Raw genomic sequence first — 15,336 nt, forward strand, 5'->3', positions numbered from 1 at the left:
CCCCCAAGTCCCTCCTCCCTATCTTTTATCTTAGCCTGCTGGACCAACTTTCCTCATTCCTGAAGAAGGGCTAATGCCTGAAACGTCGATTCTCCTGTTCCCTAGATGCTGCCTGACCTGCTGCGCTTTTCCAGCAACACATTTCCATCTCTGATCTCCAGCATCTGCAGACCTCACTTTCTCCTTTAAAATAGCAGGCACCTACCATGATAATGGAATGTGGAAAAATCAGTTACGCTGCACTAATCTCGCAGTAATATCTCTCAGAGGGCTGGGGTTGCATCATACAATTTTATTCACTCAGTTTTTCAGAGAGAAGCCTAGAAATGACTATTTTAATAGCAAGCAAGATTTCCGCAATGAGAAAGCAGCATTGTTTGGGTATTGGCTAGTCTTTTAAGTAGCAAGGTCACTACAGAATTAATGATCTGCCTTTTAGGTTTGTGGCATTAGTGGGGGTGGAATAATATTTCAATCCAAAGTTATCGTGGTCTAAGTTTCATAGTCTGTACCAAATGTTGGTTAGCCATGTGGAATTGTACTTTCACAGAGGCTGCAATCTGCTTTACTTAACTTGTTACTCTGTAGAATAGCAAAACAGGTTTGTCTGAGCTGAACAGTGGAATGCCATAAGCTGACTTTTCACTCCTGGGTTAGACATGTAGGATCAGGTTGTTTATCTGCTTAAAAACCTGACCCGGAGAAAGTATTGCAGAAGTTGGGATTTTCATTATGAAGGTTTGAAATCAGTTATTCTGTACAAATCCAACTATGGTAGCCTTCAGGTCTATTTTAACTGACAGAGTGAAATAGCAACCATTCATTTGTTTCTAATACACCAGGCATGTTTTTTAAAAATTAAAGACTCTGGATGTCGGTTTGCTTGCTGAGCTGGAAGGTTCATTTTCAGATGTTTTGTCACCATACTCGGTAACATCTTCAGTGAGTCTCTGGACAAAGCACTACTGGCATTTCCTTATTTCTATTTATATGTTTGGGTTTCATAGAGTCATAGTCATAGAGTGGGTTTCCTTGGCTTGGTGACATCATTTCCTATGGTGATGTCACTTCCTGTTCTTTTGCTCAGGGGGTGGTAAATGGGGTCCACGTCAATGTGTTTGTTGATAGCATTCCAACCGGAACTCTATGCTTAGAGGAATTCTCGTGCGTGTCTCTGTTTGGCTTGTCAGAGGATGGATGTTGAAGTGGTGTCCTTCCTTATCTGTATGTAAGGATACTAGTGAGAGAGGGTCATGTCATTTTGTGGCTAGTTGATGTTCATGTATCCTGGTGGCTAGTTTTCTGCCTGTTTGTCCAAGGCAGTGTTGGTTACAGTTCTTGCACGGTATTTTGTAAATGACATTAGTTTTGCTTGTTGTCTGTATAGTGTCTTTCAAGTTCATGAGCTGCTGTTTTAGTGTGTTGGTGGGTTTGTGGGCTACCATGATGCCAAGGGGTCGGAGTAGTCTGGCAGTCATTTCCGAGATGTCTTTGATGTAGGGGAGAGTCGCTAGGGTTTCTGGATGCGTTTTGTCTGCTTGTTTGGGTTTGTTGCTGAGAAATCGATTTCTACCCTGTAAACAACCCAAGGAAACCCTAACATATAAATAGAAAGCAGGAAACACCAGCAGTGCTTCGTCTAGAGGCTCACTGAAGATGTTACCTAGTATGGTGATGAAACGTCTGAAAATGAACTTTCCAGCTCAGCGAGCAAACCTACATCCAGAACCTCAACCTGAGCTACAAATCTTCTCAAAACTTGCTAAGATTTAAAGACCTTACCATGTTTGACAGAACCTTTTGACATGGTGACAAACTAACCTGGAAATATGGAAATATAGAAAATAGGTGCAGGAGTAGGCCATTTGACCCCTTGAATGTGCTCCACCAACTAATATGATCTGTATATGCATATGATCTGCAATATGATAAAAATTGCAGTAGATTTGTTAAGTATGATTTCCATTTTGTCGCTCTGATTCTAAATCTCTCTGGACTCACTTCAGGCTATATTTCGTTTTTTCCCCTTATTCTTAAATTATTCAAAATAGTGCTGATTTGTGGCAGCAAATGGAGACGTTTCACTATATTCTTTCTGTAAAATACACATGACAATAAAATCAAATCAAATAAAAACTTCAATGTCAGTGAATTTTCAACAAATCTTTTAAAGAAACCACTCCAGGTCGTCCACATAGTTTGAAATACATTTTAAAGTATTATTTTATAGTGAAAATAAATTAAGTCCACCATCATCATTGAGCATAAAGCATTTCAGTAACAGCTTCTATGATGCCTCCACTCAGCTTGCTTTTTCTTAGAGGTCAATGGGGTAGTCTGCAGGAGTTACTGATTAATATGATCACTGAATCTTACTGAATTGTACTGGCTTGAGGACGTAATGGCCTACTCCTGTTCCTATCTCACATGTTTGTATTTACTCACTGTGGTAAACAAGAAGAATCATAAGAGATGCTGTAGGTAATCTATAGGAAACACTGGAGGGTAATCTATATGTTACCCTCAATGTCTCCTGAAGGGCACATTGGGAGTAATCTAGAGGAACAAAAAAACAGACTTCTGTCAAGTTCTCCAACACACAATCCCATAAACAAAGGTCCCTCATCAGAAGCACAGATCAGCAAACCTGACCTTCTTAATAATACTGTGAACAAACTTTTGAAAACTAACAACAGACTCACCACTTCAGATACTCCAAATGTGACAATGTTACTGGATTCTGAGAAATTAACCCAAAAACAAAGGACAAAAATAATTACCCACATTAAAAATAACAGACTCTGAATAGTACACAATAGTTCTCCATGAGCTGTGTAAGTGTGTGTGCACCTCCAGAAGTCTGAGATGTAAAATCCAGGATTGTGTTGCACTCCATCCTGCCATGCTCTGTACCTGGAGACCAAGCCAACCAGGGATTCAGCTCCAAGCCCACAGCTCGAACCCCTCACCTTGCCGCTGAAATTAGAGAAAGTGAAAACGACACATTAACTATAAAACCTCATCAACAAATTGTTGGTTTCTATTGAGCCACTAGCATAGGGATGTAATTTATCTGGTGGGACAACAATAGACATTGGACACTGACTATGTCTCAATAAAAGATGTGTCCACAACTTCCGCATCACAGTGACCACTGGAGTGGGTTTTACACAAAATAATCCAACATTTCAACTCCTTCCTCACAAAAATATTCCTGTAATTAATGTCGAAATGTTTTATATTGAGACAGTAATATCTCTATTAGAAGAATAGTTGTCAACATTTATCAGGTCTGTCCCAAAATCTTCTGAAACTCAAACATCTCCAGAAATACCTCAACATTGCAACAAAAACTCACATGGTGAGAACAAGTTGGAGAGATTTTCTCTGCAAGTGCCTTCCTGTGTTTGATGGAGGGAGGGACAGGGCACCTCCTCAAACATGACTGAATTGCAGCCCCAAGCCCAGAAAGCTTCCCCTTCACTGAGACTGTTTAAAACCTCCACAGGGCGTCAGCTCAATTCATCCAAACCGCTCACAACCCCGCTCCGAACTACATTACCCATGATGCATGTGGGCTCCGCGTCTTCGCAGTAAGGGGTGGCGATAAGGGATCGGGGGGGGGGGGGGCGAATAAGCGGCCCGCGGCACCTCACGGGAGTTGTAGTCCTTAACCGCGCAATCGCGGTTGAGCGATCGGCAGTTCAAATCTAAGAGCGCACGAGCCCCGGCGACGGTTCCGTGGGCGGTGCTAGAATTGGATTTAAAAATCACACAACACCAGGTTATAGTCCAACAGGTTTATTTGGAAGCACTGGCTTCCGGAGCGGCGGTTGACACCTGATGAAGGAGCAGAGCTGGTGTTGTGTGATTTTTAACTTTGTCCAGCCCAGACCAACACCGCTCTAATCCACAGGGATCACTGTGGGTAAACTAGGAACCACTACAGCAGGAAATACCACAGTATCTATAAGAGGCATTGGGTTAATCCATAGGAGGCATTGGGGCGAATACATAGCCACAAAAACAGCTCTGAGCATTTTCAATCATGCTTGATCCTGTAAACGGAGGTTCCGCTTCAGAAGCAGAGATCGGCAAACCTTACCCTTTTAACTATATTGTTAATAAATCTTTCAGAATTGATTAACAAAAGATTCGCCATTTGAGACATTCCAAATGTGAGAATGCAACCAGATTCTGAGAAATCGTCCTAAACTCTAAGGACAAAAGTAATTACCTACATTAAAAATAATGTAATCTGAATAATACACAATAGTTCTCCTTGAACTGTGTAAGAATGTGTGCGCCTTCCACAAATACTAAATATAAAATCCAGGATTGTGGTGCACTCCATGCTCTGTACCTGGAGACCAAACCAACCAAGGATTCAGCTCCAAGCCCACAGCTCGAACCCCTCACCTTGCTGCTGAAATTACCGAGAAAGTCAAAAGGACACATTGACCATAAAACCTCATCAATAGGTTGTTGGTTTTGAATGAGCCACTAACATGGGGATGTAATTTATTTGGCGGGACAACAATAGACATTGGACACGAACTATGTCTCAATAAAAGCTGTGTCCACAACTTCCATATCACAGTGAGCATTACAGAGGGTTTTACAGAAAATAATCTAAATTTTCAACTCCTTCCTCACTAAAATATTCCTTTAATCAGTATTAAAACGTTTTATATTGAGATCGTAATATCTCCAATAGATGAATAGATGTCAACATCTTGTGAATTCAGATTAGATTAGATTACTTACAGTGTGGAAACAGGCCCTTCGGCCCAACAAGTCCACACTGACCCGCCGAAGCGCAACCCACCCATACCCCTACCCCTACATTTACCCCTTTAACCTAACACTATGGGCAATTTAGCATGGCCAATTCACCTGACCTGCACATCTTTGGACTGTGGGAGGAAACCGGAGCACCCGGAGGAAACCCACGCAGACATGGGGAGAACGCGCAAACTCCACACAGAGATTCACCAGAGTCGGGAATTGTGCCACCGTGCCGCCCAACATCTCCAGAAATATTTCAGTAAAAACCCACATTTAGTGACAGAATGTTCGAGAGATTTTGTCTGGAAATGCGTTCCTGCGTTTGGTGGAGGGAGGGACAGACCATCTCCTCAAACATGACTGAATTGCAACCCCAAACCTAGAGAACTCCCCTTCACTGTTTAAAACTCCCACAGGGACTCAGCTCAATTCGTAGAATCTGAGAATTGTTATGGTTAGTCAGGAGGAGGTCACTCAGTCCAACCTATCTTCTCATTATGTCTGCACAGATCTCTGAGCATTTGACTGAGTGCCAATCCTCTGCCTTTTTCCCGTAACCCTGCATATAGTTCTAATTGAAATAATCATCTCGTGTCCTTTGAAATATCTCAATTGAAACTACCTCCACCTTTCTTTCAGGCATTACATTCAATCATTTCACAATGTCTCAGCATTTTTCTTCCCACAATCTCTCCTCCCTCCCTTTCTCAATCCTCCTCCTGCTCTGAATGATGACCCTTTCCCACTCTTTCCTCCTGTCTCTGCTATTTCTCTCTTTCCCACTCTCTTCCTCCAAATCTTGTAGAACCCATCACCTTCAGTCCAGAACCAGACTAACTGCACAGGCTAATTGCAATTCAAACTGTCTGTGCACAGTGCAATAGATGTGATCCCACAACTAATGGATCAGATCTAAAGCTTTGTAGTCATGCCACATCCAGTCATGAATATTGGTGGACATGGAGGCTCAACAGATATCCCTCTTGTCAATCTTGGGGGAGCACTGGTCATCAGTAAAAAAAACAACGCTATAAATCTTCAGCCAGAAAAACACCGAGTGGATTATCCATCTTGACCTCATCCAAAGGTCTTGGGATTCACAGGTGCGAGTCTTGAACCACTCAGATTCACTCCATGTGATATATAAAAATACCTAAAGGCACAGGATGCAGTAAACGTTATAGGACCTCAGTGGAGCATTCGTTCAGACACAGCCAAAAGAGCTGAACTGAAGACGTCAGAATGCACTGACAATCCCGTACACCATCACTGATTGGATGCTGTAGGTCTTCCTCTTCTGATCTGCTGTCAAAACACATCCGAGGGTACATATCCCGCGCTGATGTCAATATGAAAGTCTGAAGAATACTATTCCCACACTAGAAATCTCTGTCAAACATTTACCAGGGGAACTGAGACAGCAGCTACAATAAGTGAGGTTTTATTCAGATGGGACAATGACAAGTTTAAATCCCCACCTGATCTGCTGCTCAAAGTCACCTCCATTTCCTCGGTCAGTTTCCCAAGTTTCAGGAAACTCATGTTGGTCCAGAAATATTTGGATTGACTGAGAGAGACGTCAATCAGAGAGTCCACCCACTCTGCCCATTGTCTCCTTTTCCTCTTCCAGAGCTGGTTCACTTCCTAAAGGGACTGAAAACCAAGTGAGGAGATGGTGAGTGAAGGAGCAGCTTTTATACAAATTATATCCCATAATATCCACACCAACCTTCAGGCAGTCTGACTATCCTGTGGGCAGTCAGGGGTGGAAATGTCCCTTATGCTGTGTGAGAAGATCCAGCTGAGAGAGCTGTTTACTCGGTGCTTTGTGCTGAACTGTTTAACTGGAGCTATGTATCTTTTTGAGTTGATTTATTACTGTCACATGTATGTGGTATAGTGGAAAGTGTTTAATTACAGTCAGGTCATTCTATACAACTGCATCAGGGTACCAGAACAGAGTGCAGGATACAATGTTACAGCTGCCGAGAATGTGCAGAGGGGGACACCAATATTAACATTAAAGAAGTCCATTCAGAAGTCTGATAACAGCAGGGAAGAAGCTGTTCTTGAATATATTCGTATATGCATTTATATATCTTCTGCCTAATGGAAAAGGGTGGAAGAGGGTATAACTGGAGTGACAGGGGTATTTGATTATGGTGGTTGCTTTCCCATTGGAGCGGAAAATATACATGAAGTCAATGGATGGAAGAATGGTTTGCGTGATCGACTGGGCTGTGTTCACGATTCTCTGTAGTTTCATTTGCTTATGGGAAGAGCAGTTGCCATTCCATGCTATGATGCATCCAAACAGGATGCTTCCTGTGGTGCATCCATAAAAATTTGTAAGTGTCTTTATGGACGTGCCAAATTTCCTTAGCCCCCTGAGGAAGTAGAAGCATTTTTGTGCTTTCTTGACCAATAGTGTCAACTTGGGTGGATCAGAACAGATTGTTGGTGATTATCAATCCCAGGAACTTGACACTCTGGACCATCTCCACCTCAGCACCATTGATGCAGACAGGGATGAGCCCTCCACTCAGCTTCCTGAAGTCAATAACCAGCACTTTTATTTTGCTGATGTTGATGGAGAGATTGTTGTCTTTACACCATGCCCTTAAGCACTCTATTTCCTTCCTGTATTCCATCTCCACATTGTTTGAGTTCCGACCTGCAATGCTGGTGTCGTCAGCAAACTTTTAAATGGAGCTGGTGCTAAATTTGGCTGCACAGTCGTGTGTGTATAAGAATTACAATAGAATGCTGAGTATGCAACCTTGTAGGGCACTGGTATTGAAGATTATTGTGGAGGAGGTGTTGTTACCCATCATTACTAATAGCAGTCTGCTGGTCGGAAAGTTGAGAATCCAGTTATAGTGGGTAGAGCGGAGAATAGGTCTCGAAGTTTGGAGATGAGCTTGTTTGGAATTTTGGGGCTAAGGTGGAGCTGTAGTCAGATGTTCCAGGAATGGGTGCAGTGGACTTGCTGTGACAGGATCAGCACAGTCTGGGAAGCTGGAATTGATATCTGCTATGACTTGCCTCTCGAAGCACTTCATAATTATGGATGTTAGAGCCAAAAGGCAGTAGTCATTGGGACACGCTACATGATTTCTCTTTGGCACTGGGATAATGATGGTCAACTTGATGCTGATGGAGAATTCAGATCATAATAAGGGGAGGTTAAAGATGTCAGTGAATACTCCCACCAGCTGCTCTGCACTGGATCTGAGTGTGGGCTGGGATGCCATCTGGGCCAGTGGCTTTTGGTGAGTCAAGCCTTAAGAAGGCTGATCTAATGTCTGCGGCGATGGCTGTGCAGACAGGTGATTCTGAGGCTGATGGGACAAGTAACACCATTTCACTGCCCTTCTGTTCACAGCGAGCATAGAAAGCATTGAGCTGCTTGGGTAGAGATGTACTGTTACCTGTGATTCTGTTTGACTTACTTTAAAGCCTGTTATGTTGTGTAAACCTTGCCACAAACGACAGGTGTTCATGTGATTGGTCTGGGTCTCAGGCCTGGTTTGGTATTGTCTCTTGGTGTCCCTGATGGTCTTGCTAAGGTCATGCCTGGATTTCCTGTATAGGTCGCGGTCATCCAGCTTGAATGGATCAGACCTGGACTTCAGTAGGAAGTGGAGCTCCTGGTTCATCCATGGTTTCTAGTTAAGGGATGTTTGGATTAACTTCTTTAACACGCAGACATCTACACACTTACTAATGAAGTCTGTAATGGTGGTGGCGTACTCGTTTAGGTTGGCTCTGAGTTCTCAAATACGGACCAGTCCACTGCCTCTAAGCAGTCTTGTAGAAGCCGTTCACTTTCCTCAGACCAACACTACACTAAAGTCTGCACTGGGTCTTTGCTCTTCAATTTCTGCTTGTAAGCCGGGAGGAGGAGCAGGGCATTGTGGTCTGATTTTGCAAACTGCAGGTGGGGGCGAGGGGGAGCGGCAGCCATCTTTTATGGTTGTATAGCAACGGTCAAGGATGTTTGAGACTCTAATGGGACAGTAGACCTGTTGGTGGAATTTTGGTAGCACATTGTTGAGGCTGGCCTGGTTGAAGTTACTAGCTATGGTGAACAAGGCTTTGGGGTATTCCATTTCAAGACTGTTTGCAGTGTTATATATTTCATCAAACGCACTCTTCACTTCCAAGTGGGCTGAGATGTCGATCATTGTTAGCACAATGGAGGTGAACTCATGCAGCAGATAGTTGGAATGATGTCTGACTGTTGGATATTCTATGTCCATAGAGCAGTGACTCGCCAGGGATGCCGTGTCTGAACACCGGGAGGTGTTGATTAGGAGGCAGATCCCATCACCCCTTGCTTAGCCCAAGGACGTTGTGCAGTCCATTTGGTGAACTGAGAAGTCCTCAGGTTGTAAGGTACGGTCAAGTCATAGAGTGTAGTACAAATGAGCCATGTCTCTGTGAAACAGAGCACACAGCAGCCTCTCAATTCCCTTTGGAAGGTGAGTGTAGCTTTAAGGTCATCCATCTTGTTTTCAATGGCTTGGAGTACACTGGAGAGGGATGAGGGCTTGCAACCTCAGAGATTAGGTCTCACCTGAAATTCAGCGTATCTCCCAGTCGATCCTGGGCATTGGTGGGGGAAGTCTGCTGCTCCAGAGATAACTGAGTGCTTCTGGTGGGGTCCCGGGCACCAGTTGCACACTTGAGCGTTTGGGGAGGTTGTCTTGCAATCGATCTGGTCATACCTCCTTGATGTCGGGTCACCATAGGGTCAGGTCTCATTCCTGTGCTGATCCTGCCTCAATTCCAGTGTCTGTGATTGAGCTTCATCGATTGGTGGATACGCAGACTTGCAAGTAGACATATGAGAACGTTATTAGCCATTTTGACAGACTTAGAATTGAGATTTATAAAAGCATAAAGATTACAAGATATGTAAGAATAAGATCTGCTATAGACAGCTGGCAAGGAGCTGCCATACTCCAGTGAAGATCCAGCTGAGAGAGCTGTTTACTCGGTGCTTTGTACTGGAGCTGTGTGTTGGATATTGAGTGTGTTTATTGGAAGCATTTCCCTCTGATTTCCAGGCTGCGTTTTGTTAATGGCTCATTCCTGAATATGAGAAGTTGAGGTGTCATTATCTGGGAGGTGTAGAGCGTCTGAGGACCCTTACTGATTTCCTATTATTCAAGTCTGTGTGTGAGTTTTGGGAGCTGTTTATTATCTAAGGACTAACTGGGACAGGGTGATGAAGGGCTTTTGCCCGAAACGTTGATTTTCCTGCTCCTTGGATGCTGCCTGACCTGCTGTGCTTTTCCAGCACCACTCTAATCTAAGGACTAAATGGTCAATTCTGTGTTGCGATCTGGGAGTTTCTTGTCTTTTCAAATCCAGGACTCCCCACCCTTACCTGCCAGTTCAGTAAGTCATCTTGTTCTGATATAATCCTTTCTGTCCCAGGACTGCTGCCGCACAAGCTCGAGGAACAAAGCTTCACTTCCTGCTTCAACAAACTACAGCCTCAGCATCTCAATGTTGAATTTCATCACTTCAGAAACTGACCACGTCATATATGCTCTCTTCTTTTACATCCCTTCCCCTGCCTCACAGACTTAACTGTTTGTGTCTTTCGTAATTTGCTCATAGTAGAAAAGGCCATTCTCTCCCTTTCAAAGTTTAATTTACACATATTTCACATCTCTTTCTCCCTTTGTATCATCTCTTTCCACCATCTCCATCCCTTTGTATTTTGCACTGGCCTTCTCCAACAACTGCCCGCTGTTCCTCCTCTGCCTCTATTAAAAGATTTTTTCAAAAAATTTCAGCTCCTTTCAGTTATGAAGAACAGTCATACCAGACTTGAAACATTAACTCTGTTTCTTTCTCCGTAGATGCTGCCAGATCTACTGAGTTTCTCCAGCATTCTCTGTGTTTGTTTCTCCCACCACTGTACTTCTGTAACCACCTCAGAAACCAAAAAACTTTCGTTTATATAGAGCCTTTCACAGCAGATGACCCAAAAGTTCTTTGAAGGCACTGAAGTATGTTTGAACTGTGGCAACTGCTATTATGTTGGAAACATGGCTATGAATGTGTGCACGGCAAGCAAAACTACACTAGTGATGATAAACATTGCGAAGTACTATTTTCAATGCATCTGTCCTCAGTTGAGGACTGGAGTCGCATGTAGACCAGATCAGGCAGTTGCAGCAGGCTCCCTTCCCTGAAGGCTTGAGTTTTTTGGACAAGCTGGAAGTTTTCATGGAAAACATTCTGAAGAAGGGTCACTGGCCCCAAAATATTAACTCTGCTTTCTGTCCACAGATGCTGAGTTCTTCCAGCAACTTCTGTTTTTGTTTCTGATTTCCAATTCTTTTTGTTTGAATGCTTTCATGTTTTTTTTTTGTTTGATTCTAAATCTGCAAATTCCAAAATGAATTAAATTCACCTTCACAACCTGGAGTTGTTGAGGTGAAGAGCTGAAATGCCTTTCAGGGGAAACTTTTCCAAAAACCTGGGCATGGATTTGAAAGTTTTGCCCAGTGCTGTGGTTGACAGCTAAATTTGCAGTCTGAGTGAGTACAAGTGTATCTCATTTCCCAGGATAAACCAGAACCTTTTAATCAGCTATACTAAAGCAAAAATTTCCCCAACTTCTTGTACTTCTTGTCCAGTGTGATTTCCTCAAATAATTTTGGAAAATAAAAAAAGGCATTTTAATATTTTCATTGAATGTACGTTTCTCCTGATATTTATTCCATATTAAGTGAGAGTAAAACTGGTCTTCGCCTACATACTCAACCTCATGGTGAATTCAGTGACTGTTTTACACTCGGCCCAACGTTCTTTCCCATTGTCCTCGTTCATGGTGCCTGGGTCTATTTGAGGAGTCAGCTCTTTCAGCAAAGGAGGAGAGGGGGTTGGAGGAAATCATGTTTCCTTTTCCTGTTTTACAGAACGATTGAACTATACTACACCAGACAATACAGAGAGGATAGACACTGCAGATAGATGCTGACCGTCACCCAATGAACAACACCCAGAGTAGACATCCAGACCCTTCACAGCATTGCTCAGTACAGAGAAAGTTGTGCAGTGAAACTATCATCTGGAATCCGTTTGGGACCAAGGAGCTCTGACATATCATCAGATCTGAAACTGGTCAATGGTGTGGAGCTTTCCATCAGAACCAACCTTTCTGAACGTTTGGCTGCGGGTGATCGATCAGGGTGAGGCTGGGAAGAAGTGTGAGTGGCTCTAAGTGTGGTGAGAGCTTCAATCATTCATTGAGTCTCATGACCCATTGACTCATTCCGATAGGTGCGAGACTGTTTGAGAGTGAGATGAGCATGTGGACGGCCTGTAACAAATATGGAGCATGTATTAATGGGCAGGCAGATGGAAGATGAACCCTTCAAATGTGGGATGTGTGATAAACGTTTCAAGACTTCTACAAGTCTCCTCAGACACCAGATGAAACACACAGGGGAGAAACCCTTCAGTTGTGGATTTTGTGAAATGGCTTTCAGTCAATCTTCCAGTCTCCTTACGCACCAGAGGATTCACACAAGAGAGAAACCATTCACGTGTAAGTCCTGTGACAAGTCATTCACGGACACATCAACACCCTTCAGATACCTACGCGTTCACACAGGGGAGAAACCATTCAGCTGCAAAGTCTGCCATAAATCATTCTCAGACTTATCAACCTCCCGCAGGCACCAACGCATTCACACAGGCGAGAAACCGTTCAGGTGTGAGTTGTGTAACCAGTCCTTTACACAATCATCATCACTTGTACGGCACCTGCACATTCACAGTGGGGAGAAACCATTCAAATGTGACATGTGTGATAAATGCTTCGCACATTTTTCAAAGCTTTTGGTCCATCAGACAATCCACACTGGGAAGAAACCATTCACATGCGAGGTCTGCAATAAATCATTCTTGGACTCAGCAACCCTCCATGTGCACCAACGGGTACACACAGAGGAGAAACCATTCACATGTAAGGTGTGCAACAAATCATTTTCTCAGTCATCGAACCTCCGCACGCACCAACGTATCCACACACGGGAGAAACCCTTCACATGCAATATTTGTGATAAATCATTCTTGGAGACATCAAAGCTCCTGCTCCATCAGAGGATTCACACTGGGGAGAAACCATTCAGGTGTGAGGTGTGTGGCAGATCATTTCCTCAGTCATCGAATCTCCGCACACACCAACGCATTCACACGGGGGAGAGACCATCCACATGTGAGGTGTGCGACAAATCATTCTCAAGGTCATCGAACCTCTGGTCCATCAGAGGATCCACTCAGGAGAGAGACCATTCAAGTGTGAGGAGTGTGACAAAGCCTTTGTGACATCTTCCACACTCCTGCGACACTGGAGGATTCACACAGGAGAGAAACTGTTCAGCTGCGATGTTTGTAAGAAGGCTTTCACTCACTCGTATGATCTCCTAAAAAACCAGCAGATCCACACAAGGGAGAAACCATTCCAGTGTGAGGTGTGTGACATCATCAGGCCTCCTGCGACACAAGAGAATCCACACAACAGAATTCGATATTATGGCAAGACTTTCACCCACTCTCCTGATCTCTTGAAATACCAGTGCATCCACAATGTGAAACCATTCAGATGTGGGGTGTGTGACAAGGCTTTCACACAGTCACTTTATATCTCCTGGTCCATCAACACACTCACAAATGGAGTAACCATATCAGTTTAAATTCAGGAGAAAAACAACATGGGAGACACACTCTTCCAGTGTGACCTGTACGCCTGGAAGTATTAGATGTTAGTACAACAACCAGTTTCATACTGTATTCATCTCATTTACTAATCACATCAAGAAAGCCATCAATAAAACAGATGACTGTAAATGTATTGAATGAACCTTTACTGAATTATGATTAACAATTGGTGTAATCAAAACTTGAGAAAGACTGGATTGATATAATCACTGTATACGTCTATGTAAGAATCTGCTGTAGGAAGGGGTCATATTGAAACCCTGGTAATGACCATGGGATAGCACTTAAGGGCCTTGTTGAGTCTGGCTGAATGAATAGAGAGTTGTTTGAAATCAGATTCAGGAACATTGTTGTGAGAAACTAAGCTGCTCAATAATTTCAGTCCGAGACAAGATCTGAAGCAGCAGTATCGTTTATTACGCTCTTGCAAGGCGGATGTCTACTTGGTAGGTACCCCAAGTTTAACGAGTACACAACTTTTATACAATTCATTCCTCCTTTACTCCTCCCCTGCTTATCCCATTGGTGTTTCCATATGTCTAATCTGCATTCTTCTCCCTCCTTCTTCCATTGCTCCTCCCACTACTCTGAGCCTGGCGCCCATTACTCTTGTTTATTTCTTGCCTTATTTGGCCTTGTACATGACAAATTGCAGGTGTCTGCTTGCCCGTTTCACCACGTCCCTCTGTGGTCTATTGTTAGCGTGCATCCCCCTTCACTGTCAGCTGTGTACTTGCTTGCTAAAGCAACATTTCTTACCCTTTTTAGCCCACACTGAGCCTTATGACCTCTTGATTGTGGTTTTCTGCAGAAGCAAGAAACAGCTACTCTTAGCTGCTTGTGCAAGTATATCTAGCTTAACCGACACCCCCCCTCATGATTCAGCCTTGTGATTTTTGCAGACAACAATATTTGCAATCACCTCTCACAATGTGAAGCAACTCCATTGTATTCCTTTCTGATGCATTGAAACCAGGTGGCTTGTTGGGGAAAGATGTAAGTTTGAGACAAACCGGTTTACCCAGCAACAGCTAAAGTTGCCTGACTCTAACGTAAAGGTCACCCGGGGGTTTAATTGAGGGGTGATGTAACAATGTCTCAGTGTGGCCAGATGTTGGAGAATCCCGAAACAACCTGTCAATCTGTGTAAGAGGTTGTAAGATAGAGACCTGAGAGAAAGAGGATGATTTATATTTCACCAGACTGTGCAACTGGCTGAAACTGTAAAGTATCATTATCCTAACACTTAAAGTTTCTTCAATAAAATCTCAAAATTGTACCTTCCAAAGAGTCATAGAGATGTACAGCATGGAAACCTGTCCACGCCGACCGACTAGTATGGCAGGGGGGGTGGGAACCTGAGCTGTATACCGGAGGTGAGAGTTGATGCAGATGAGGCAATAGCAAGAGGTAGAGCAACTAGTGGGAAGGATTTTCCTGGGAAGGAACCAAGGGATCAGTTAAAGTGTGTTTGCTTTAAAGCATGGAGTATCAGGAATAAAAGTGATGAACTTAGAGCATGGATCAGTATCTGGTGCTATGATGCTGTGGCCATAACAGAGACATGGGTTTCTCAGGGGCAGGAATGTTGCTGGATGTTCCAGGGTTCAGAGCATTTAAAAAGAATAGGGAGGGGGGGAAAAAGAGGAGCGGGTGTAGCACTACTGATCAGAGAGGGTCTCACAGCTACAGAAGCTTCCATTGTCGAGGAAGATCTGCCTACCGAGTCAGTATGGGTGGGAATTAGGAACAGCAAGGGAGCAGTCACCTCATTAGGGGTTTACTACAGGCCCCCCAATA

The 15,336-nt window shown here is 43.6% G+C and overlaps 1 long non-coding RNA gene and 1 pseudogene across 1 annotated transcript in view; one reads left to right on the forward strand and one right to left on the reverse strand.

Moving 5' to 3' along the window:
* Positions 1-6,348, reverse strand: part of LOC122541657 — a 7,250-nt gene extending 902 nt beyond the window's left edge. Inside the window, exons 1-3 of the long non-coding RNA XR_006309639.1 lie at positions 6,267-6,348; positions 2,785-2,976; positions 2,446-2,556 (exon numbers count right to left, since the gene is read on the reverse strand). This is a non-coding gene — a long non-coding RNA (uncharacterized LOC122541657). The remainder of the gene's footprint in view (positions 1-2,445; positions 2,557-2,784; positions 2,977-6,266) is intronic.
* The window catches only part of LOC122541194, a 55,903-nt pseudogene extending 41,109 nt beyond the window's left edge, over positions 1-14,794 (forward strand).
* The last annotated feature ends 542 nt before the right edge of the window (positions 14,795-15,336 follow it).

Source organism: Chiloscyllium plagiosum, chromosome 37 (assembly GCF_004010195.1).
Source record: "Chiloscyllium plagiosum isolate BGI_BamShark_2017 chromosome 37, ASM401019v2, whole genome shotgun sequence".
In the NCBI taxonomy this organism is placed as follows: Eukaryota; Metazoa; Chordata; class Chondrichthyes; order Orectolobiformes; family Hemiscylliidae; genus Chiloscyllium; species Chiloscyllium plagiosum.